General features: G+C 39.1%; 1 long non-coding RNA gene across 1 annotated transcript; it reads left to right on the top strand.

Annotated features, from left to right (window-relative positions):
* Nucleotides 1-11,600: 11,600 nt before the first annotated feature.
* Nucleotides 11,601-25,021, top strand: LOC114056084. The gene is made up of 3 exons (XR_003570903.1): nt 11,601-11,738; nt 22,260-22,339; nt 24,937-25,021. It is a non-coding gene; the product is annotated as an uncharacterized LOC114056084 (long non-coding RNA).
* The last annotated feature ends 87 nt before the right edge of the window (nt 25,022-25,108 follow it).

Here is a 25,108-nt window from a genome sequence, read left to right on the forward strand (position 1 = left end):
AATGTTTCTCCTAAGCTAAAGGAGATGGAAGGAATGGAGCCTTAGGGAAAGCGAAAAAAACCCAACTGCACATACCTCTACATTAAATGTTGTTTGACTGAGAAGGAAGAAGAAGAGCAAGAAGCAGCATCAGCTGAAATGGTAATGATCAAGGGGAAATAGAAGTAGTACAAATCATGCTGCTAAAGCCTTGGAAAAACTGGTTTTTCAAGCGCAGAAAGAAAGGCTGGAATATGACACAACATCCTGGACATTTTTAGGGAATCGTGGACATTCTGTGACTGTCTTCTGATATTGCATGGAGCTGAGGAAAATCCAGATTTCCCTTGTACCCACTGCAGTGACCAAAGCAGAGGAAATGGCCAAGCAAAACAAAAAAACTACAACCTGAACCCCCTTCCTCAAAGCACTCGATGAAAAGAAAATCAAGCACAGAGGAAGAACGAAGGAACATGAAATTTAAAGTTCCCAAAATAGCAAAATGAGACCAAATATCCTTCTCGGCTTGTGCAAAGCCTATACAAGGTGGATACCTAAAAATACAGTCAAATATTCCTTTGACAAATTGGCCATGGGTGATTTGTGCATCCCAGCTGAAAAGCTTTGTAAATAAAGAAGTTTTCAATGTGCTTTTAAAAGTCTCCAAGGATGCTGCAGAACTATCAGCTGTCAAAATAACATCCCCCAGCTTGTGCACAGCATAAACAAATGTTCTTGCACCTGCCAAATTCAATTGCACAGGAAGAACAACCAGATGACCAGTGTGAAAGGAGAGGAGGAAACAGATCTGAGAATAGGGGTAAGCATGTCTACTAGATACAGATACATATTGTGAAGAGATGAGAAAGGTAGCTTAGAAAAAGCCAAAACCAAAGGAAAAATCCATTTAACTTCAGTGAATTTGTGTTCTCTGTTGCTATCTCCTGCCTTTGGAGGAATGCAGAAGTTCAAATATTGAATTTTTTCTTAAGCTTATATTATTGGAGTGGAATAAACAAAAATTGTCAATATTGTTGATAGACTAGTACAGTTAAATTCAACACCAGATTTAAAACCAACCAAATACCAAGAGCTGCTCAAAGTTGTGATTTTTGTTGTGGTTCTCATAGGCACCATTCTGTCAGAGAGTATGGCAGGATTTTCAAAGCCAGGAGCAAATGCATTTCCATTTACTGTAGAAATAAGCTGTGTGAGGGAAGTATAGGTTGGATATTAGGAAAAGGTGGCTGGACACTGGACTAGGCTCCACAGGGAAGTGTTCACAGCACCAAAGCTCCCACAGTTCAAGAAGCATTTGGACAATGCTGTTAGGCACATGGTGTGATTCTTGGAGAAGGTCCTGTGCAGGGCCAGGAGGGGGACTTCAGGGATCCTTGTACATTCCTTCCAACTCAGGATATTCTATTCTATTCTATTCTATTCTATTCTATTCTATTCTATTCTATTCTATTCTATTCTATTCTATTCTATTCTATTCTACTCTACTCTACTCTACTCTACTCTACTCTACTCTACTCTATTCTATTCTACTCTATTCTACTCTATTCTATTCTACTCTATTCTATTCTCTGAGTGAAAGGGGAGGGGCTGAACAGGTAGATGAGGGTGCACAGTGTAAACAAACTAAAAACAAACCTGATTTTTTGCAATGATCTTCAGAACTATGGAACACCTGGGCTCCTTTTAGACCAAAGTGTTCTCTGGGTTACCTGGTATCTCAAAACAAGCCATAAATTGATAGACAGATCCTGAAGCAGTGCTATTATCCAAACCTGTCTTCATCTGCAGTCTGAATGTTGCCAGGGAGATGAGGTAAAAGGATAACATAGATTAGCTAGTCTAGCAAGGATCTTGGCTAAGGATCAACACAAGAATGACTAAAGCCAAGGACAGATTTCCTAGAGTTGCCACCGGCTTCAGTGCAATACACAGAAGTTACGCATTCGTGTTGGTCAACTGCAGTTCAAAGCTCCTAGATCCTCACATAATTAATTTACCAGCTTGGGTGATTGATTTCAAAATAAGAGTGCTATGATTCATCCTAGAGAAACCAGGTATAAATGCTCTATTGGGGCAGGTGCAAGGCAAGAACTCTTAGCTTATGAGAGACTGTGCAAACTGTTACACTGTGCAAAATAAAACTTGGTGTAGCTGGTAAGGGCATGTTAAAAGAGAGTATAAAAAAAGATTAAATAAGAATGGAATACCATATACTGCACTTACACCTTGACAGAGCACAATGGTTCACCCTTGATATAGCAGTGACCTAAAAAGCCCCATTTTATTCTTGAAAGCTTAGTCTTGAACTGGCAGCTCTCTGGAAACACAATCTTGCACTCAGGTGCTAGTAATTCAGGGAAAAGAACAAGTTTTTACTACATAGGTTGACATTACTGCAGAGCCTAGTGAGAGGAGGGCACACAAAATGTTTTGACCTTCTGACCACGGAAACTAGGAAAATAGGAAAGATAAATGAAAATAAACCTAGTCGGTGGCAAAATCAGTGGTAAACCCCATGGTTTCTGACATCCAGCCTGGAGTACTTTGAGTATTTTCATTTGGACCACTTTCTGTGTCTAGAAGATAATTCAGACCAATTCAGACCAACCCACTCAAATACTATTCATCCAAATAAATCTACTGCACAGAGACTGATTAGTGGATATGTGGTGGAAACACTACAGTAAGAAAACAAGTAAAAAATTATCTTACTGAGAAAATGCACCACTGAATATACAATAGCCTTTGGTGTGGTTTTTTTTGGTGTTTTTTGTTTGTTTGTTTGTTTGTTTGTTTGTTTGTTTTGTTTTTGTTAAATTTCTGTTACTAATGCTGATTAGTGGCATAACAGAATATTTAAAAATATATGATAAAGATATTTCAAATTTTATTGAAGAAGATTCTTTTCAGGCTAATCTAATTGGATGTTGAGCTAAAAGTTTAGATATTTCTCTTAAGCTATGTATTCATTAGGCATGGATATTTGCCATGTGATTTATCAAGTTTGTTTTAACAGTACTTCATTCACATGACAGGTGATCCTTCCATAGTCCAGAACTGTTGAAATGTAGCTTAGTTGGTGGATATCTGCCATCCTACAGAGTTTGCATCACCTTTTTTGCTGTCTGGCTTTCCTGATACTAGGTAGTAGCAACCTTGAATTAAAACCTTTAGGTATCCAAGCTACAAGTGTGAATGATAAAATAAAGGAGGGAGGGTGAAAGTTTTGTGTTATTTTCAGATGAACATTGTTTGCATATAAGGGAGTTACTCTGGATTGTGTTTGCTGGATTTGAACACTTTGTATTTCATCCCACCTCTACATATGTATCAATATAAATATGAATGAGGAGCTGCAGGCACCTAGTAGGTTATTAGATTTGGGGCTGTTTAAATAATTGAACTTCTTAAGTAGAATGAAACCCATGTGTAGCTTATGTTTGATCAATTCAAGTGAGCTGCCTTATGCAACAAGAGAACATTCTGATCCATTCTTTTTGGGGTGCCAATGTTGATTACAGTGTGTTACTACAGCGTAGGATGAAATACAGGGCCCTGAAGAATAACCTTCATTTTTTCATATGTAAAACAATACTGTAATTCTTAAAAGCCAATTACAAGGTCTTTTGTTCAATGTTACTTCCAGAAGTTTTTGGAGCATAAAATTGTGGAGTAGGTTATTGTCTGATAATAGGACATATGAAGGACAGACACATTTCTGGACCTTCTCAAAGAATGGAGGAGATCTTTAAGCAAATACTTGCAGATCCTAATAATTTTTTTTAAGTCTGTCTCATCTGCTGAATTTCACTGGCAGCTCATCATGTGGAAAGTATGCTATAAACACTAAAAGGTGTCTAAATAGACATGAAAAATTTTATATAATAAAAGATTTTTGAGGTGGAGAAGGTGGTATGGACTGTTTGAAATCACTCACTGAAGAGCACAGACTTCAACTTCTCCTGAAGGATGAGCATCTAATAGCAACTCTGCCCTCCCTTTCTCATCTGCTGGGCTTGATTTCAGGGCATCCTTAAGCAGCTTTGTCAGTAGGTTAGCACTGGCATCCCTGCAATGATATGTGTAGGCTTAAAATAGCTGTTCCTAAGGTGCTTCTGAAATGAAATTTTTGAAAGGAAAATGAAAAGCTAAATATACCCTGCAAGGCTCAAGAGAACAAGGTTTAAATAAGCTGCATGAATGTGAAGATTTCCCTCTATTTATCACATCAAAATTCTTAAAAGTATTTATTTTAAGAGGCCAGCCCTGTGATACTTATAATCTTTGTCTGAGTCAGAGAACTGAACAGTGCTTTTTCTAATATTTTTTTTTAAATCATACAAGTTGCTGATCAAATGGCTAATACAACAGCATGATTTTTCATGTCCTAAATGCCATCAACAAAAAAGTGAGCTACTAATCATTTAGATAAAGTGGATTCATAAACTTGGGTTATACGTTATATATCTTCATTCAGAAACCAAGTCTGCTACTAATCTTAATTATTTCTTCTGCAGTTTTGTGTCACAGATGGCTCTTATTAAATTTATTTTCCTTTAGAACTTACATAGTAAAGATGCTGATACAAAATGAGATTTAACATGAATAAATTTTGTACTTCTGTGATACATCCTGAGATACTTAGTCTCTGACACCGTCTTGTTGAGTGGTGAAATGGAAAAGTACCACAGTCAGCTGGTGGAAGCTTTCAAAGAGAACGTGTGCTAGAATATAAACGCTTTCTAGTGGTTTCCAGCTCCTTCTGAAGTATACCTAATGAAGCATTAAATAACGAAATAACACAGAATGTAATGCAATATACGTATGTGAATTTTTCAGGTGGGACTGTACTTTATTTGCATTTTTAGAAGTCTAAAATTATTAGATGAAAATCATTCTCTACTGTAGCTGCAGTAACCTGCAATGCCGAGGGCTGCCAACAGAAAAGATGATACTGAGGGTCTGATCCTGTCTTGGTATCATGGCACACACACAGTAGGCCAAGTCGAAAGGGGAGAAGTCCTTATTCCAACAAAGTTAATGCAGGTTTTTCCTTTAACTCTACTAAGGTAAGGGTAGATCTCAGGAAAGGAAAAAAAATATGACTGCTGCTACACTGATAGCTTCTGTTTATTAGTCTTTGAAGTTTTCTGTTGTTTTTCTCCATAGTGCAGCAGAGGTTTCAGGATTATCTTTAATACCCTTTTGATCAAGCTCCTACGTTCTAGCTGGTTTCAGGTCAAAATTTCAGAAAAAAATTAAGAATCCTACTTCTGTTGATGCATGAAAATTGCTTGTAATTTCATGGGCTGTCTTGAATCTTTAAATCCTGGATTAACTATGTACTTATTAACTATGTAGAAATGTCTAAGAATAGGGGAATCATATCAAAGTAGAAATAGAAAAGACTTGAATTCCACCACTGCTCCTTAAAAGACTTTTTTTTTTTAAGTGTACGTTCTCACTGGACATGCAAAGAAGCATTTTACTGAGCTACATCAACAGCCTACACTCAAAGGACAAAGAACAGAAACTACACATCAAACTGGATACTACAAAAAGAACAATAAGAAAAAGAAGTGCATACAGATGGCAGTAGCTGGCAGCAAAATAGGTATCCCAACATCCTCTGTCTGAGAAATGTCTGCTCTGGGGAGGTGTGACAGGTGCAGGTACCACAACAGGGCTCTGTAACCTTAAAAGAGTGTGGGAAGAAGGACAAACATTCACATGGCTATAAGTCAGGGTATTCAAGGTCTGTTTTCTCAGTTCTGGTTCTGTGATGCAGTGGTGATACAGACCCTCTAGAAGGCCAACACAGGTTGCTGTTGGCCTTCGAAAGGTGTTGTTACCATTGCCTGCTTGTGATCAGTCAGTGATAGCAAATCAAAAGATGAAAGATTAACATAGAAAATGAGAATACAGAGATGAAGAACAACCAGATGAAGGATGAGCACACTTACTGGGGTGACACATGATCCTGTTTTGGAGCAGGCTAATGTGCTGCTCAGTTATCCTTGTGGGGATATTGTCCTCTGTGGGGAGGGGGAAAGAGAAGAGAGAAATACAACCACTGCACTTTTCCACACCACCCAATGTGTGCTAGGACTCTGAAGAGTCTCTTTGAACTCCAGCACTCCAAACCTTGTATTTCTTTCTTCTTTACTTGCTTTTCATGTGCAATTGCTCACAGCTCTAGGCAGAGATAAAGTCTAGCAACTTCATGTTGGTCTCTTTCTAAGAGACCTTCTCTTTTTAAGCCAACTGGCTGTTGGTTTGCATGGTTGGGATCTAGAACTGTCATTGTGCTGAATCTGGGATTAACAAGGTTTTTGTTTTATGTCAGCTTTTAATGTGAATGTTAAATATATAAATTATATCTAGATTTTATAATAAAAGTCAGCTATTTTTAATTTAGATTATGTTTTCTTATGCTAATAATGATAGAAGATTGATAATTTTTTATATATTAGTACTTATCATAACAGATCATTATGATTTTTATTATTGAAATTTATGATTATGAGTTCAGGTGTTTATGAGATGCATTCTGCATATATATCATATGAGGCACACTAGTGTATTTATAAACTACATAAAATTTTGCAGTAAAGTGGCAATTTTTGCTTGCAGTTGTGAGCAAGGGAAGCGAGACAATTGCTATGCTATAAAACCTACTCTTGGAGAGATTATAAAAAGCTTTTGTTTAACTATTAAAAATGAATAATTTCGGTTTAAAACTGAATTTATTGGATAACTGCTCTCTCCTGCTTACAGACTATTCTAAACCACCAGGGATGACACAGAAATGCTTGCCTGGGATGATGCAGCTGCTCTGCTACATCTAGGCAGTCATTCATAGTTCTTAACTTGGAGAGTAGCTGACTTACAGTATCGCTGACTAGCAGCAAAAATTTATCAGAAAATGTCCAATATAAAAATCATTTGTTTGCAATCCAGGTAACTGTCTTATGCATTATTGCCCATCTAATGAAAGTATACCAGTGTTCAGATCTCTGCTTATTATGACTCGCTCCTTTTTGAGTCCCTGGCTAAATATATATAAATAGAACATGAATCAGGTTCTCATAACTTGGCACTGTTTAGTTTTGAGGAAATGTATGTTAAGCTGATTTGGTTTCAGCAAAACTGTATTTTGTGTTTGCTGTTGGTAAAATGCAATATGAAGGGTACTGAAAATAGTTTTATATATAGTTTTATATGGTTTTGTACACTTGGGATTTTCATAAAACGTTTCTGTGCTTAGATTCTCCATCTCTCAGCTTGCCCTTATAAATACTTTTCAGAGCACAGTTGATACGAATTTCTCTCTCCTGTAAATATCTGAGAGACGTGTCAGAATCAGTTCAAGTTTTGGTGACTTTATAAATTATTCTGTGGTTCCTGATAGGAGGCTGCTTTTATTTAATTACTTATTTTCTTTTAAAAATATTTGAGTTGGTAAAAGCAATCACGATCAAAGGTGCAGACACCTTACAGTATTAGGGATATAAAACAAATTCTCCGCATAGAAACAAACTTTCTTAGGGTTGTGGTCTTTGAATCAACAGCGATCCCCAGGGACTTTCTCAGCTGAATCTGTGCTGACAGCTCTCTGTCATATGTTAGGTGGAAACAATCCATCCAGAAAGTTAACGCCACTTCAGCCCTACATGAGAAAAGGACAGTGTTAATAAGACAGCAGGAGATGTGACAGCGAGTGACTTGATGATATGACATGGAAGGAGGCTGTCAACAAGCGTGGCTGGAGGTAGGCACAAAAATTTCTGGGAGATGTTGGCTAAGATCTGTTCCTTTACTGAAACAAGCCTTTCAAAGACACTTTTTGATCTGGATAAAGTTTCAAGGGAGATAAAGTTGGATGGTGGCAAGACCTGACTACCTTTATGCCAGTTTGACTGTGTCTGGTTTTGCTTTTGGCTACCTTCGGCTTCCCTGATCCAGGACTCTGGAAGAGGTCCTGTGGAATGGCCTCAGAATTAGAAGGGTGTGAACCCCCCCAGGATTTAGGACCCTGGTGTACCCAGACAGCTGGCCTGCTTTGAGTCTGGGATGTCTTTGTAATTTTGAAATGCTTTCTTGCTGTGCAGCTGAGACTGCAATTTGGAGCTAAATCAAAGACCAAAATATTTTCTGAAACTACTTCCTTTTTCTATGCAGCCCTATTTCTAAACCTGTCATGATACACAGACAACAGAAGCAAATATTCACTTGCAGTTGCCATTAATGTGAGATGCCTAAAAGCTGTAGATGCCCCATCACTGTTGGAAGTGTATAAGGTCAGGTTGGCTGACCTAGGGAAAGATGTCCTTGCCTATGGCAAAAGGACTGTGACTAGATGATCCTTAAAGGCCCCTTTTAACCCAAACAAGTCTATAACTCTATGTTGTGGGATAGGAATAAAATTCAACCTCTGTGAGTGAGGCTGTGAGCCTGGACTCTCATTCCTGGTTGTGGAGGAAAACTCCTCAGCACTGCTACCTTGTTTTGTACAGGTGTCTCCACATTCACAAAAAAGTGCAACAGGACAAGGTACAGGGGAAGCAGTGCAGCTATGTAGTTCTCTGTGCCATTTTATATTCAGTGCCATGAGACATGGCAGCTGTAAGTGTACAGCTCCTCCAGGACCAGGACTATGCATGTGTTGTGTCTGGATACCTGCTCTTGTCAAGGCCCCAAAGCAGTAGCTGCACAGAAGAGCTTGTGCTCATTCCCATCTTGCAGATTTTTGCTGAGAAGAGACCATATGGGAAGTCACAGGGGGAAGATAAAGACAAAAACCAGTTATCTCATTGTCACTCAGAAATGAGTCCTTTTAGTTGCTGGAAAACACCTATAAAATGCAGGAAAACCTAGAGGTTTATATCTCCCTAGTTGAGATAGCGTCTCAGAAAAAATGTTCTGCATGTGTAGGATAAGTTGCTTGCCTTCCTCTAGTGAAGGTCAAAAAAAAAAAGATCTATTGTATAACTGGTGTCTTTTAAAGGGAGTGACCCCTGAAAAATCTATGTTTTTCCATTTATCTTGTGTTTTTTATATGAGCAGGCTATATTACTCCCTGGTGCATTTCTATCAGCTTCAGCCAGGTTACAGTAGGTTTGACAGTTACCTGGACCCCTGGAGGGTGTTCTTAGCTTGCATGCTTTTTTGTCTCTGAGTCCCATGTAATTTAGCAACATTGTTCCCAAAGTTCTTATTGGTCTTTCTCTACAAAACCACTTCATCAATTTACTTATTTGTCTACAGCCCTCTTCCAGGTGATGCCATCTTATAGAAAAACACCTTGTAATGCCCATCCAAAGCAGCGGGGATTCCTTCCCACAACCAAGACAGGGCAAAGATTTTCAGGGAAGATGCTGTGTCTCCTGCCTGCCTTCCTATTGGATGAATAGTTAGCAGTCTGCCCTCTTCTTAAAGAAGTGCATGCACTAAATCCCACAAAACACTGTCTGTTTTCTCAGTACAGTTTCTGAGGCTCTTTTCTTTCCTCACCCAGAACGTGGTTGTGAATAGATGATTCTTGTTTTGGAAGCTATGAACTAGATCTTCTGTCTTCAAAACTGAAATGCTTTCAGTACCTGTATCAACAGTGCACACATCCTATCATAATCAAAATTAACCAGGATGAATTAGTAAATTAGTTTTCCTGTAAGTCATGTCCACATGTGGTCTGGAGGCTTTTTTTCCATTATCTTGGTGCTTATAGATGTAAGTAGTGTTGTGTATGCCTGCTGCCAATTCTACCTACTGCTCTGTCAGGATTAGTTCTGAATTTTTCATTGTAGCTTTTATGGTAACATACAGCTGATAATTTGGGAATGTGCTCAAAATGTTCATTTAAAGTTACCCAGAGGTTACTTCGTTACTGTGGAACTAAAAATGGAGCCCCAGGCTACTAAATCTGATGGGATTTTTATGATGGACTGTTGCATCTGAGTGCTTGGTTTTTGGAGTCATGAGTTTGAGGGGATTTTGTTACATACAATTATTTTTTTCCCTTCCTCTGAATGTTGACCTGGTCCCATTTAATTTTTTTTAAAATGCCAAGTCTAAAAATCAGTTCTTGGTGTTTTAAAACTCAACCTGAATGTTGAAGTAAAATAATGAACAGCTTCTTTGTGACTTTCTTAAAATTACTGCCACTAGATCTAGTTCTTGGAGGTAACGAGTGAGGTAACATTCCAGTGATGTGGAGTTCAGTTTCCACCAACAGCTGGACCAAAGTCAGGGTGAAAGCTCTGATCACATCACACTCAGTGCCCAGGACATATCTGCCTCTGGTGCAGAAAGGATTTTGTTCTGAGCAATGTCACACCTGGTTCTCAGAAGCATTAAACTCAAGCTTGCATAACTTTCTGGATCAGTGTAATTATGTGTATGCCACAGTTACCACTTATCTCCATAGCCCGCAGTGAGCCTTATTTCTGGAAGGGCAATGTAATGATGGCATTACATGACAATCCCAGCTGTCTCAGTCAGGGTCTTGTGTTCTTTTCTCCATGTTGAAACAATGAGATAATACCTTCTTTCACAAATCTGTTTTGCTGTCATGTGAGACCAGACTCCTTTGTCTTTTTGTCCTGCCCAGATACTGGTCAGTGCTCCCTCGGGAGGGATTACAGAAATTTACAGTGGTTTTGGGCAGCAGTTCTTTTGGTTTGGACTGATGACTTCACCAGCATGAGCTGCTCGAATCAGAAGGAAAAAAATTCAAAATCCCTCCAAACTAATGTTTTGTGCTGGAGGGGAGCCACAGGGACAGCCACCGAAAGGCAAACATTGTCTGTGAAATAGCAACTTGGTTTCAGAGCTAAAATGAGAGGCTGTAAAGGATAGGTGGCTGCAGCAAATCTATTCCTTCCCGAGGAGAGGATGCTGCTGAATCCACTCTTATTGTGAGGAGAAAGGAGAACCACAAGCCTCTGCCAGAGGAACGGGTGAGAAAAATCAGAGAGGAAAAAAAATTACAAGCAAAAAGTCAACAAAATGAGCAGGATCTTGGCCAGGCTCTCCAAGGCAGATGGCACTGCTGGTTATAACAGCTGCAACTGAAAATCCAGGAGACAACAGCAGTAGCTGACAAATATTTAAAGATTACTACCAGCTGTTTAGTCCAAGCCATATCTCCTTCTCTCTCTCTGTTGGGTAGAGAAAGATTTGTACTGGAACTGGTTTACCTTGTCTTCATCACTGGATGTCAAAGATTATATTTAAACATCATTAGCTGGATCAAGCTCCTGAATGCCAGTAATGTCTTATCCTGCAGTAAGGTCCTTAAGCCTGACAGACTCACAGCCTCCTGTGTTTGTAATAAAGTAGGTGGGACATTATGCCTTCCTCTTTCATGTGGTTCTGCAGCCTGCTGGTCTCACTATGGCTGCTCAGGCAGGTAGTGGATTCACCATCCCTGGAGGTTTTTAAGATGGGACTGGATGTGGCACTGAGTGCCATGGTCTAGTAACCACAGCAGTGTTGGGTCAAGGGTTGGACTCGATGACCTTGGAGTCCTTTTCCAACCCAGTTGATTCTATGATTCTGTGAGGTCTGCTCTCTGCTGCCTTGCTTGCTCTGTTTGCTTACCAAATGCAAGTAAGATTGTAGTTCTGTCCTTTGGAAACTGTGCAGCCCTCACCTTTCATCTTTGCTGCATCTTCTCCCTCATGCTGCTTGCCCTAATAAACATGGCCAGAGCCATCTGGCAGGTCCTCTGCTCCTCTGTAGGTGTTCAGCTTGCTAGGGGTGCTGGGCTCTTCTCAGAAGTACAGTTCTGTACCTGCTCTCACGAGGCACTCTTCTGTGCTGATGAATTTGGCTTCAGCCTCTGGTACTTCTCCTCCCCTAGGAACACTTCATTTTTATTGTCAATTGGAAATGCAAGCGTAACCGCCAGTGCTTGAGGCACCCATTCTAAATGTGAAAGACTCTTCACCCGAAGGAGTGCTCAGAAATGTATTGTTTTCCACCTACAGACTGCTGGCAAGAATGAGACTTTGTCAAATATCTTCTGGGTCCCCACTTGGTTCTTAAACATCAGAAAAATGGATCAATATTGGGAGTCTATCTTCCCTTTTAGTCTTGCTGTGCTGCTATTTCATCCAAGACTTAGCAAAAATACTTGGACTGAATTAGAGAGGCAAACAATTGAATTTTTATGAATCTGCAAGTGACTGATGGGAAGGAATGGGGAACATTGAAAAAATTTCTTTTTTTAAAAAAAAAAAAAAAAAAAGATTACAATCAGAAGTGCTTACAGCGAAAGGTAGTGACTGAGTACATTGGGATCATTGAATTCATCCATCTGAATCCTAATAATAACATAAAAGCACAAAGGGATGTTGGAGGACATGGCTGGTCACTGGCAAGGGAAAAGAAGATACTGCGGTCTGCCAAGGAGAGCAATGTTAGGACAAGATTATCTTTCCTGTCATGTACTTGTCAAGCTGCAGCTCTTACTTGGGCTGGTGCTCTGAGTTTGGTGTCATTTTTTCTCTTCCCATATGCAGTGAAGTGAAACTTTAGGATGCAGAAAATGTATAAGGAAATGATGTAAATAAACTAGATGATTGGTTGTGCCTCTGAAATATTCAGGAGTGTGAGCTTGCCAAATTTCTCCTTGAGCAACAGAAAAACAATTTTCCTGCCTGACCATCTTACTGTGCCAGTGCAGGAGCAGTGGGAAGCTGAACTGGGCGCTCTGCTGCTGGTCCAAGCGGTGGGTGGGAAGGCAGCTGCTCCAGGGCTGTTTCTCTGGGCTTAGGCGCGGCATTACTGATGCTGTGGCCTAGCAGGGCTGCAGGAAGCTGTGCATAGAAAGGGAAGGAAACACCCATAGCTGAGAGTGTGGGGGAAGTCCAGCCCTGGATGAACACCAATGCCACTGCAGCTTGCAACTGCAGTCCATACACCTGTTCCCAGGAGACTCCATCAAAAAGGCAGATCAAAATATATATTTTGCTTGGCAATTGTATTGATCTGTGAACTCCATTCCTTTCAGTATGGATAATTATACCTGAGTCTCTTTAGTCTCTTTCTCTGTTAAAGAATTATTGGTAACAGGATTTCCCTTAAGCAAGGCCATACCTAAATTTGCTGCAATTATCTGATTAAGGCTGTCATGGCTTTTGTACTTAATTATACTGCAGAGAAGCATGAATACAGCAGGGTGCCTAAACTGATCTTTTCCCACATGTGGACATTTAGTGCTCTGTGGCAGATACCAGCTCATGTATTTGGTGGTTTTCTCATGCCTGTAGTTCCTGTACAGGTTCCGCCCTATAATTACTTGAAATTTTATTTACTATGTTCTTTCAGCTTCTCCTAGAAAGAAAATAGTTGGAAAATTTCAGCTGGAGCATTTTTTGTTGGGTTTTAAGAAAGAAAAATTATTCAAAAAATATGGGTTCAATGGCATGTAGAAAGGCAACTGAGATTTTTTTTTTTATTGAAGAGATTGACCTAGGCTGCATGAAACATTTCAGGGAATGTGATGACTAAAATAAAACCAATAGTTCAGAGAAGAATAGCAAAATGATGAGTGAGGCTTGGAAGGATTATTTTTGGGGAAAATGGAACTTTGTTGGTTAAGTGATGACTGCTAAAGGTAAAAGGAGAGCATGCAGCCAACCTACAAACTTTGAGGGAGCACAAGGATGTAGAAATACTTCTTTACATGGTAAAATAAGAATTCTTGCAAGCAGTAGGAAATTCAAGCAATGGGAAGGGATATGAAATCCAGAAGTAGAAAACCTCAGCTGAGCACATCCTTCCCCTGAAAAAAAAATCATTGGAGAACAGCACACAATTAGTGGTTTGTCACTCACTGTTCTGAAGAAAATGCTGCTCATTCTCCTATTTACTGCAGTTACAATGAGAGCAGGTAAAGCACTCAGCAATATGCCAAGCTGTGAGCCTGCATCTCTGTGTGGCTGAAAGGCTCTCAGTGTCCATCCACAGCACCACAAACTGCTCAAGTCTTGACAAGGCATTGACAGGAATGCTCTTATTCCCATCTTTTCTTTGAGTTTTGGTGCTGGTTGTGTCTTTAATCACGTTCCCAGGTACCATAAGTTGTTACCTGTAAGCCGCAGGCGGGGTAATCCTGGCAAGCATTGTGTCTCAGTCTCACTGGTGGCTAAGCTGATGTGATGCAATGCATGTTAGCAGTTCCCCACTGCACTCTGGAAATATAGGCAGAGATCAGAATTAAATTCCTTATTGTACTGGGTTGGCTATTGACTGGGAGGAGAAAAGCCAGGATTACCTCCATTCCTTGTCCCTTTTATCTTGGATTGCTTTCAAGTAGATCCAGCAGTTTTTATGAGGATCTGAGAAGAAATTTTCTTTTAAAAATAAGTTTCTTGAGTACGCCAAAATATTTAGCATTCTTTACATGTACAAAGGAAATAAAAGCGAAGTACCAGGATTCCTTTTGAATTTCTCTGGCATTGTTTGTCTTTTCCTTGGCAATGTCATCTTTCTGTATCACAGTCTTGGATTTATTTAGGTGATCATGTCAATGATATGTATATTTATTGCTTATTTTTGCTTTTCATCTTCTCCCTTTCTGGTCTTTGCATGAACTTGCAGTGGCATTGCCTGGAAAGCACGGTGACAGGGCCAACTCTGTTTTAAATGGAAGGCAAAATAATGCTGGGTAGTGGAATTACGCCCGGAGGGAGCTTGGCCTGCTGTCCTGATATTGCTAAAAACCACCTCCTGCTGACATCACTCTGTAACTTCTGCTTCTCACATCTGGGAGGAGAGAATGATCTCAATGCAGAAACCTTCCTGAACTTTAGGGGAGAAGTGTGGTAACTGTCCTTCTTCTGGGGAAACATGGGGGTGTATATTTATCATCAGTGCAGGAGACCTGACCTGCCTGATGTGGTATGGCTCCAGCTGTGATTTTCCACAGCATTTAGAACACTCTCCCATGGCTTTCTAAAAAAGGTCATGTTATTTGTGAAGTGTGATAATTGAGGGACCCAAACACGACAACTATGCAAGAAATTTCACAGCTTTGCTGTGCTCTGTCACTTCCATGGCTATCATCCTGAAATTCCAGTTAAGGCACAAGGGTATCACTACAAAAAGGCTTTAGTTTGGAATGAAAGTTTTAATTATGATTTTATGTTAAATTAACTTCTTGAATATAGTAATGAAATGGGAATAGTTTTTATTTTGCTAAATCATTAGCCTGGCATAAAGTTTAAAATAGGGTGTACCTACATAAAGATTGAAAATATTTGATTATGCACTGATTAACTTTAAAGCTGTAGTCTAAGGAACTCCATCCTATCCATTGGTTCAGCACTCTTTTCATACATTTGGAATATGAAAGAAATATAATCAAATCTGTTTTACAGAAACTCTACACTGGCAAGTTTAAGAGGAAGAATTTTGGTTACAGTTAAACTAAAACTGTACTTACATATTTCACAACTTCAAGACTGATTTAATTTTATTAAACTCAAATTTGAGAATTTATTTCTAAAAAATTTGGTTAAAAATTGTATTACAAATTAAATTTCAGTTGAAAGTATAACTAAACTTTTACCATTATGATAGCAATTATAATTTTAAAAGTATTCAGATTTTGCTAAAAGCCTAATGATATTTGTAACTATGAAGTGTATACCAAATGTGAAATATGATTGTTTTTAAAAATAAATTTTAAAAATAAATTTTAGAAAAAGATTTATTTTTTAAGCAAGACTTCTTCATTTAAAACAAAATGACCTGAATATTTACCAACAGTATTTTTTATTAAAACGAAATGTTTTAGTTTAATATATAATCTCATATTTTAAATACAATTTAAAATGCTTTTAATACTTTTTTCAACTTGAAATGACCCTTCACTTATGTTCAAATGCAATGCAGAGTGAAAAAAACCAAACCAAAACATTTTAGCCTTTCACAATGAAGGTAAAATAATCACAATTGATTATAATTGAAAAGTTTTCTTTAACTGAACTAATTTTTCTTTTTTTTTGTCCAGCTCTTCAATTGCTACTTTCTGATCTAGGAGGGATGCTTATTCTCAAAGGAGCAGCTATCCCTAATAAGATCAAGCTGTGCTTCTGAGGTTTTAAAATCTTCTAAAACTGCAGTTCACAGTTCCAAATAAACACAAACTCCATCTTTTCTCCCCTATGACCCCTAAACAGAGAAGTAACGCTTCTAAATTTCTCAGTGTAACATGATGCAATTATTTTTAAGAATCACATTTTTTAACTTTTAGAAGGCTCTTTTTTTGGTCACGTGCTTCCAAACCTGCAAAGTAAGAGTTTCCATTTGCAGTATGGTGAATTATCAGGTAAAGGCCATTTTCTCTTAGGGGTTCCATCCTCCAGAGCCATGCCAATGCCTGTGACTATGAAGAACAGATTTATCTTTTTTTGAACTCTGTTATCATTATTCACTGCCATAGGTTCACCTGGAACATCCAGTCTTGGATATATAGGGTAATGTCACAGCTTAATTTGAAATCCTGTAAACTTGACTCTGATAATGTTCAAATTCTTTATAAAACATGTATGTATGTATCAACAAATATAGGCTACATTTAAATTTCTACCATTTCATAAACTTCTCTCTTTCTGGATGAAGTGAATTCTCTCCATGGCGTTAGTGAACATCTTTTAACCTACCTTGCATTTGGCTGTGCTGAAGTCCCAAATCTTTCATGCAGAATTTAATTGTTTTGTGGCCACTGCTTGTTGTGTCAAAAGGGCTAATGCTAAGCAGAAAAAGTCATTACAGCAAAATTTATTTTGTAGTAAAATAATACAGAGTCATTACATTCCTTTTTTTTTTTTTTTAATTATTATTTCCCCTTTTTTCCCCTTTAAGAATCAGTAATTTCAAGCTATTTATCAAGCCCTGCCATCTCTCGTCACAGGAACCATAGTCACAGGCAATGTTTGCACTCATACCAATCACCTTATTATGGAAGCAAAACTTTCCTTTCTTCTCTTTACACATTTTCTTTGTATTAATTCCCTACTCTTACTGGCAGAAAGTCTCCAGACACCCAGGAAAGTGGTTTCCTATGTCAGTCCTTGAAAATGCAGTCCTTGGGGGTAGGGTAGGTGTTAAGTAAAGCTTTAGGTTTGGGGTTTATGTTTTGGTTTGGTTTTGGGTTTTTTATTTTTGTTATTGGTGTGTGTGTGTGTCCATGTCCACACACACACACACACACACACACACCCGGCATGTAATAACTGTAAAATAGCATGGCTTTATTTGATCAGTGTCAGAAGATGCTTTTTCTCTGGTTCTCAAAGGTAACTGTGGTACAGACAGAATGAAAGCAAAAAAACCAGCCAGTATATTTTTATTAGTTAGAGTGTCAAGGAATAAGCCAGTTATTAATGGTATTTTTTTTCTGGTCATTGAATTAAATCCTATTTTAATCTAAGGGTGGAAAAGGAAAATTAATACTGTTTGTTCTGAAATATGGCATTGTTCTCTACATAGCTGAGAACAGGCTGGAAATTTTGTCTTTCTGAAAAATAGTTTGCTTACTACATATTATCAATATGAATTCAATTTGCAGAGTAACTGTAGTCCCAGAACAGTACAATCTCAAAAATAATAGCTTTCTGCTTTCCCCTTGCCAATCTCCACCCTGGCTCGTGCTGGTGCATCACAATGTGTGGTGCAAAGCTGCCTCCTCACTGTACCCTCACGGAACACTTCACCTATAAATCATGAAGGAACAGTCTGTACTGTCTTATCTCCTCTCTTACCCAGGTACTGCTCTGACCACAAGAGACTATAATTTACTGTCACACAAGTGCAAAAGAGGTCGTGTGATACACCCAGGCTTAACAAACCCAAATGTGTTCAGGTGGGTCCATCTCATAGATTGACCTTCCATGTTACTTGCCATTTCCTATGGATGAGGGTGATTATGGGAGAGGGTCAGACAAAAAACTGAGCTTCTGCAGCATCAGATCCCATGCCTCAAGTCAGAGAATGACAGAGCTTCTGCCTCGTTGCTTTAATAACTTGCATGAGAGTAGAATGAAATATGTGACCAGCGTCCTGGAAACCTCCTGAACTTGCAGGGTATGGTACAGAACTTTGTATTCCTGCACTGGATTAGAGAAGGGGCATCTCTTGACACGTGGTTCTTCACCCACAGAGAAACCTGAATGCCATAAACGTGGGGCAGGCTGTCATCTCACTCTGCTCATGGACCATTCATCCTTTCTTCTTCTTCTTCTGCAATTTCCATCAAAGACCTGTTGTGATGAGCTCAGGCCAACTAAACCTTTCCTAAACTAGCTGCTTTTTCTTCTAGTTCCCAGTCCTCCTCTGTGATTTCTGGGCCTTATTTACCCTTCTTTTTTCCTTTGCATTGCACCCTGCACTTATCCACTTATCTGTCATTTGTACTGTTTGTGTTGTTTTTTTTTTTTTTAATTCTTTCCTTCAGAACCTACAGCTTTTATACCATCTTCACAAATGATTATTTTACACTCTTTTCCATCTGAGTTTTTTCTCTTCCAGACATATTTCATTCAGAAAGTCTTCTGTGGAGTACCTCAAATACATCTTGGTCCTTGTCTGTTTATTACTTTTGACATGTTTAATGTGCTTACTTTATGTCCACATTCTGCTGTCATTTACACTGATGAAAACCTGGAAGGACTCCCTTGTTTCTTATGCATACGTATGCAGCTGAAAGATGGGTAGCTTTAAGCAGAAAAGCTCCTTGCCATTCTGTAGTAAAACTAAAAATGTATGTGCATCTGCATCTACCATGGGTTTTGTCAGGAGATTTGAGAGGTCGATTACAAGGTGAGCAATTTTCCTCTGCTATGTGGCTTTACTATTAGGTGACACATGATGACTAAGCATCTGTTTCCCTGTCTTGATGGTCTGCTCAAGCTTGACAAGAACCCATAGGTTTAGAGCATAATTCAGTCATGTTCGGTGCTATAGGTTAATCCAATGACCATTGGACAGTTAAAAGAATGGGCAAATCCAGCCCTGGTGTTGCACCTGGTTTATGCCGAGACTGAATTGAGTACTGTACCAATAAGAATGCACCTTCACAGATGTCCTTTTAATGAGATACTGTACTCGATTTATTCCTTGTTTTATTTCCTCAACAGTATAAAAAAAGTAATTGTGTTTCAAAGTTAAATCACTTGGATAGTACATACATTGTCAGGCTGAATGCTAATTATTCAGCTTAATTAAGTCCAAAATAATTAAAAAAAAGAGTTGTAAACTATAAATTGAACCCCAATATAGACACACTTAGTAAAACTTTCACCTTGACTCCTTTGTGCTCCTGACTTTAACAACTGAGATTACTTCAGCACTGGACTATCAATGTTTTGGCCAGCAGGGCTTGGCACAGATAGCTGTCCCCTGTGGTGAGCAGTTAGATTCCTGCAAGGAGCAGTCAGTAGTGAGCATTTCCACATGCCCTATGTGCCACAGGTGATTTCTCAGTCCCAGTGTGCTGTCCCAGCATACACTTTTCCTTTTAAAAGCCCTTCCAGAACTACACTGCTGAGTGAGATCAAAATCTTTTCTTAATTTACAGCCCTAGTCAGTCAGGCTTGTTTTATATCCTTTTGTTCTTGGGCCAGTAGAGCCTTGTAGGTCCATTAGATGCATAATTGTTGAGGTTTATTCTCTTGTATCCCTGCCCAGCCTTCCTTTTGCTGGTATGTATGCCAAATTCTTCTAGCATCTTCTTCTAATGGTCCTACAAGCTTTTCACTGCACCTCTTCCAGTTCAAGTTTACCTTTGCTGGGGAGTCTTTTACTGTTACAAGAGAGACAAAGTGAAAAGTAATACTACTGCCAATAGCTTCATGTGTGTGTAGCTTTATGCAAGCAGGTGGTGTCCAGTTCTACAGTCACTGTCCTTGTCTCCTTTGGAAAACTAAGAACGGCTTGTCAATGGGCTTTAGCCACCTGAGCTCTATTTCTGTTGGTTATTTCTAGGTGGTAGCTCTACAGTTGCTTAGATTCAGAACAAAGGAGCTGCGCAGAGGATCAGGATATCTGCAGATGGGCTAAGCACTCATTCTTGCTCAGCTCATCCAGAACATACGGTCGTGCTAGGTTTCTAGGTGTTACCGGGATTCTCCCTCAAATGTGGGCTAGAGCTTAACTCATAAGGATGTTTAAAGGGAAAAATACCTGCTAGATGAATCTGGATTTGAGCAGCACAAGTGCCATAGTCAGGCACCCTCTGTTCAACTGTTCTCCAAGGTGTCTCCTACAATTTCTGTCCCTGTATAGCTGTCCTGGGGGGCATTTCCCTGCTCCTCTGCAGGTCCTAACAAGGGTGATGCTGCAGCCTTGTGCCTGGGACAGGAGAAGGTCAGTCCTCCCAGTGCTGGTGCTGGGATCTAAGGATGGGTAATGAATGGGGTGGCAATGATAGGGTAGATTTTTAGAAGACTGCAATTGGAGAGTTTCAGCAAGCACCAAGGTCATAGATGAGAACCATGAAATGTTCAGCCTCCTGAGTCACAGAAGTCTAATAGTCCATCTCTAATGGCTTTTAAAGTGTTAGGGTTGAAAAACAACCTGACATAGTGATGAGTTCTTATAGATGCATCATATCTCTGAGGACTGCAGTCATAGTAAGGTAGAAGGAAACAAGCGAAAATATAATGGTGACTATTGGGAAGAATGTATTGGACTCTCTTTTCAGAAGTGCTGTAAACTCTACTACAGATAGCATAAGCATTAATTCACAGCATTTGTTCACACTGAACTACTGCTACCTGATCTGCTTTCCTATGCTGATATATGTGCTCCAGCTACAGATTTATTTGTATAGATACACATTTTTGTATTTTGGAATAGATCAACTCCTCTGGACTGAGATCTCACTATCTGATTGATTTAAATGCCTGTATGAGACTGTGTTCACTGTCTGGCAAAACACACGACATAAATTTGACTCTGGAGCCAAATAAATTGGGAAATTGTACTAAATTTTACTAAAGAAGGAAGATGGAACATGAAAGAAGGCACTGCAACAAATAATGCATACTTAGAATGTAAAAATGTAAAAAATGTAAAATAAATGAAATCCTTAATGAAAACAGGAAACTTGTTACCAACAGCAGAGCCTAAGTGAGGTCTGAAAATTGCTACACATAAGGTCTCATGGAGATACATACTTCTGCTCGCTTAGCAGAAATATTTTATGTACTTAATCATATGTGGTGATATTAATTTTAAAAATGGTGATATGGAGAGAGCAAGAACATTTATTTATTTTCTTGCAATAAGTGGCAGAGTTCCCTGAACTTCAATGAGACAAGAACTGTACAAAGTATCATAACAACAGCTAATCCATAAAAGACTAAAAGCTCCAGGTGATAATTTGATTTAGTTTTGTGTCACTCCAGGCTTATTCCAGCAAAATAACTTTATTTTTTCCTGCTTTAAGATGAAGTAGTGCATTGTTGAAGAAAAAACAAACCAGAAGGGATCTGCATAGCTCATTATTACAGGGGAAATCCAAAAAACAACATAGGCAGATATTTTTCAACACCTTTTATTCTTTAAAAAAATAGAGGGAGAATAATGCAAAAGAGCTTTTCTTTTTTTAATTTCAAATAATTTTCTTCAGCATTCTTGGGCTCCTTAACAGGATGGATGTGCAAAGATTTAGATCCCTTTCTGGGGCTGTTGTTCAGACAAATTTCACTGACACTAAATATGACCTAACATCTTCTTTGAATTAAGTGGCTTAGTCAGATGTGAGATGGAAGGAAGGGTACAAGCTGAAAATAAAGAAACACTGTGAGCTTGCCCAAATGCAGCTTTTCCTTCTCTTGGCACGTTGATTGTAAAAGAAAGTTAAGATATTGAATCTAGTAAATCTGGTTTAAAAAGCCCGTCATTCAGTCTGCTTTTTACTTCCTTGGTTTCCTCAGTGTTAATACAGCACCAGAAATATTTTACAGCTTCTCTCTTTGGTGCATTCTTATTGCATGTATAGATTATTGCCTTGCATCTGCTATAAGTAAACAAGTGACCATAATGTTTAGTGCCTGGGCTAAAAGGCACTAAGGAAAACATAAAACCAGGCTTTTATTTCATGGGCGTGAGAAACAGAGAGTAGGATCTCAATTGTTCCAGTGAGAGTGTTTCCATCACAGGAGGGGAGATAGTCCCTTTAGTCTGTGGACGTGCTGGGACAGACTTGCATTTTACAACCACAAATGACTGCTGCTTCTCTGCAGGTGCAGCGATGTTTCCCTGTAGCTACTTGCAGCACTTGGCTCTCTGGGAACAGAAATCTAGAGGGGACCCAAAAAGAATGGTGAGTTGCTTGGAAAAGAGTGAGGAAGCTTAGTAATGTGCTCTCTCATTGTCCCTCCGTTCTACTACAGAGCAGGATTGCAGTAACATCATGGTATAGCTTGGTTACCAGTTTAGTGTCTCCTACCAAGTGTGGCTCTGATGTGAGATGCCTGAACTCTTCAAGAATGGAGACCTGTGCACTGGCTGGCCTGTCAGGCCAGCAAAAAGTGGGTTGTGTCAGAGGATGAAGATTGTAAAGAGAGACAATACTTAGAGAGGAGCAGGAGTGTGAAGCCATGGAGCGGGATAAATACAGGGAGAAACTCTGCTGCTTTGTCATTCTGGCCTGTCTCTGTGTTCTGGGGCATCTCACCTCTGTCTTATCAGCTAAGATTTGATCTGTAGGGAGTTTCATCTGTAGTGAAACTGTAGATACATTTTGAGGATGGTATTTGGATTTTTACATTCAGTGCTGAGACAGATTGGCTGGGAAAGGAAAGAAGCTGCTGAGCTTGTTAGAGACCCACAGGTCAGAAAGTGCTCTATGAGATAGTTTCAGAGTTGTAAGTTGTTTTGGCAACCATTATTAGACATGGCCCATAATTACTTCTGTAGTTATAGAAGAGTGTAATTTGCTTTTAATTACTGTATTAACAAATATATCAGTGAGGAAACCAGCAGGAAAAAAAACAAGGCTGATTTTTTTTTTTCAGTCCTGTTCTTTGTGACTGTAGGAAGGCAAAAATATTTGGAAAAAAAACCTCTAATGAGCCCCAAACAGGCATATTCTGACACTGAGGGGGGAAATAACTATTCTAGATAGCAGAGAGCTGGCTTCTGACATAGCCCTACAAAGTGGAAATAATAGCCTCTTTCCATTGTAATTTTAAAATTGTAACTTGGTGCTGTTATTCTGATGCTTTGTGATAGATGCCAGGGTTGGAGGCTGCTCTGCTCCAAGTGTGAGTCAGATAATAAAGCAATTTCTGAGCTGTAGCAGCAAAGCACCTTTCCTTTTGTTTCCTCTGAAAGATACTGTAAGGCTGCATTATCAAGATTCACCTTCACAGACCAATATTTTATTTTTAACTCATCCTTTAAAAGGAATTTGTGAGTACTGAAGGGGACATCTTATCTCCCATTGTGGGCGCATTTCCCATAGAATTTGAACAGGAAAATGCTGCATGCATTTTCTTACCTTGAATCTCAAACAAAGGAAAGAAATTCAGTGGATTTCCTGGCCTCTTAATCTTCTCACTGAGAAACTGCTCTAAACACTAATGAACATTAAATTGCTATTGCTCTGTTGGTGTGTAGCGCTTCAGTCAGCAATCCTTCCAGAGTCAATAACAGCAGGCAATCTGCTGCAGTTCCTCTGGTGTTTATTTTTAAAGATAATACTTTAAATGCTTTAAAAATGAAACATTTCATTTTGCAGGTGTCAGAGCTGAAAAAGTTCAGGAAGCTTTTACAGCACGTCAAAGGGACAAACCACCTGGATTTCATTTTCACCTCCCTCCTGCCTAGTCAGGTGCTGAGCTATGGAGGGACCATGACACTTGTCAGTCCAGGGGTGGCTTCCCTGCTGGCTTCCCCCATTAGCAAAGCACAGACACCTGTGCAAGTACAGCTTCCCATAGGAATCACCAAATGAGGAAATGAGGCAGCCAAAAAGAGGGCAGGTGGTAAATGATGATAAAATCCCCAATACTTTTTTTTTTTTTAGGTGAAGACCTTCACTCAGACTGCTGTATTGCAGTAGGGAAAATGGTGTGGTTTAGCATGCATCTCCAGCTGTAATATCCAGCTAAATAAAAGCATTATGTCAGGTAAGGAGGCTTATAGAGCAGATTTGCTGTGGGTTTGACTTAAGTTTGTACACAGTTCCTGCACTCTGGTATTTCCTAAAATATTTGGTTTTACAGCCACAGGAGTGGTTCCTCAACATGATTTTATGAGAGGTATTTATAGACCACCTTGTCTATCATTTGTAACTTTGCCCAACACTCAGTTACAGCTGAAGTCTCATCTATGTCCATCAAGGATTTAGGATTTTTTCTCCCTGTCTGACAGCCAAAATGGTTTGTCTGATTTTAAGAAGAAGTTTGAGCAAAGATGTGTCATTTTGTAATGTTAAACCAAAAAATTATGATAAGAAACTCCAATGCTGCACTGAGTTTTAATTGGAAACTCCTGAGAGCAGTGTGGGAAGAGGGAACTGGGAGGCAGTTGCTGGGGTGCAATGCCCCAGCCAGGGTGGGAGATGTGAAGAGTTGGGTGGGGAGGAAATCAAGGCAGGTACTAGTCTGTCTCAAGAAACTGTGCCTCTACCTGTTTTTTTTTTTTTTTTTTTCAAAGCAGACATATCTGTCTTTCTATGTTGGTTACATACTTACTCAAATTATGCAGGTAAAAAGAAGCAGTGTCAGAGGAAAAATAAAGCTATAGAGGCCAAGGACCTGTGTGCATTGGGGAGGTTAAAAAAGCGGCAGCCTCAGCCTCAATGCTTTAATTCCCCTCCTATAAGACGAAGGCTATCAGTTTTACACATACAGATACCATAAAGATGTGTGTATTTAAATTTTGTGGAGCAAAATTACATCATTTTGTATTCAGTACAGGGTAGTTTAAATAAGGCCTGTAGGCCACTCAGTGAATGCTGTGGATAAAAATAAGTCTTCACTGAACAAGGTAGATACCCTCATGAAGAAATAGTACATGAGCTCGTAATTAAAAACCACGTTTATACATAGAATGCCCTGAACTAAGAATTCCTGTGCATCAATAA

This window comes from Empidonax traillii, unplaced genomic scaffold (assembly GCF_003031625.1).
Source record: "Empidonax traillii isolate 1590-97213 ecotype Southwest subspecies unplaced genomic scaffold, ASM303162v1 scaffold81:size2596050, whole genome shotgun sequence".
Taxonomy (NCBI): domain Eukaryota; kingdom Metazoa; phylum Chordata; class Aves; order Passeriformes; family Tyrannidae; genus Empidonax; species Empidonax traillii.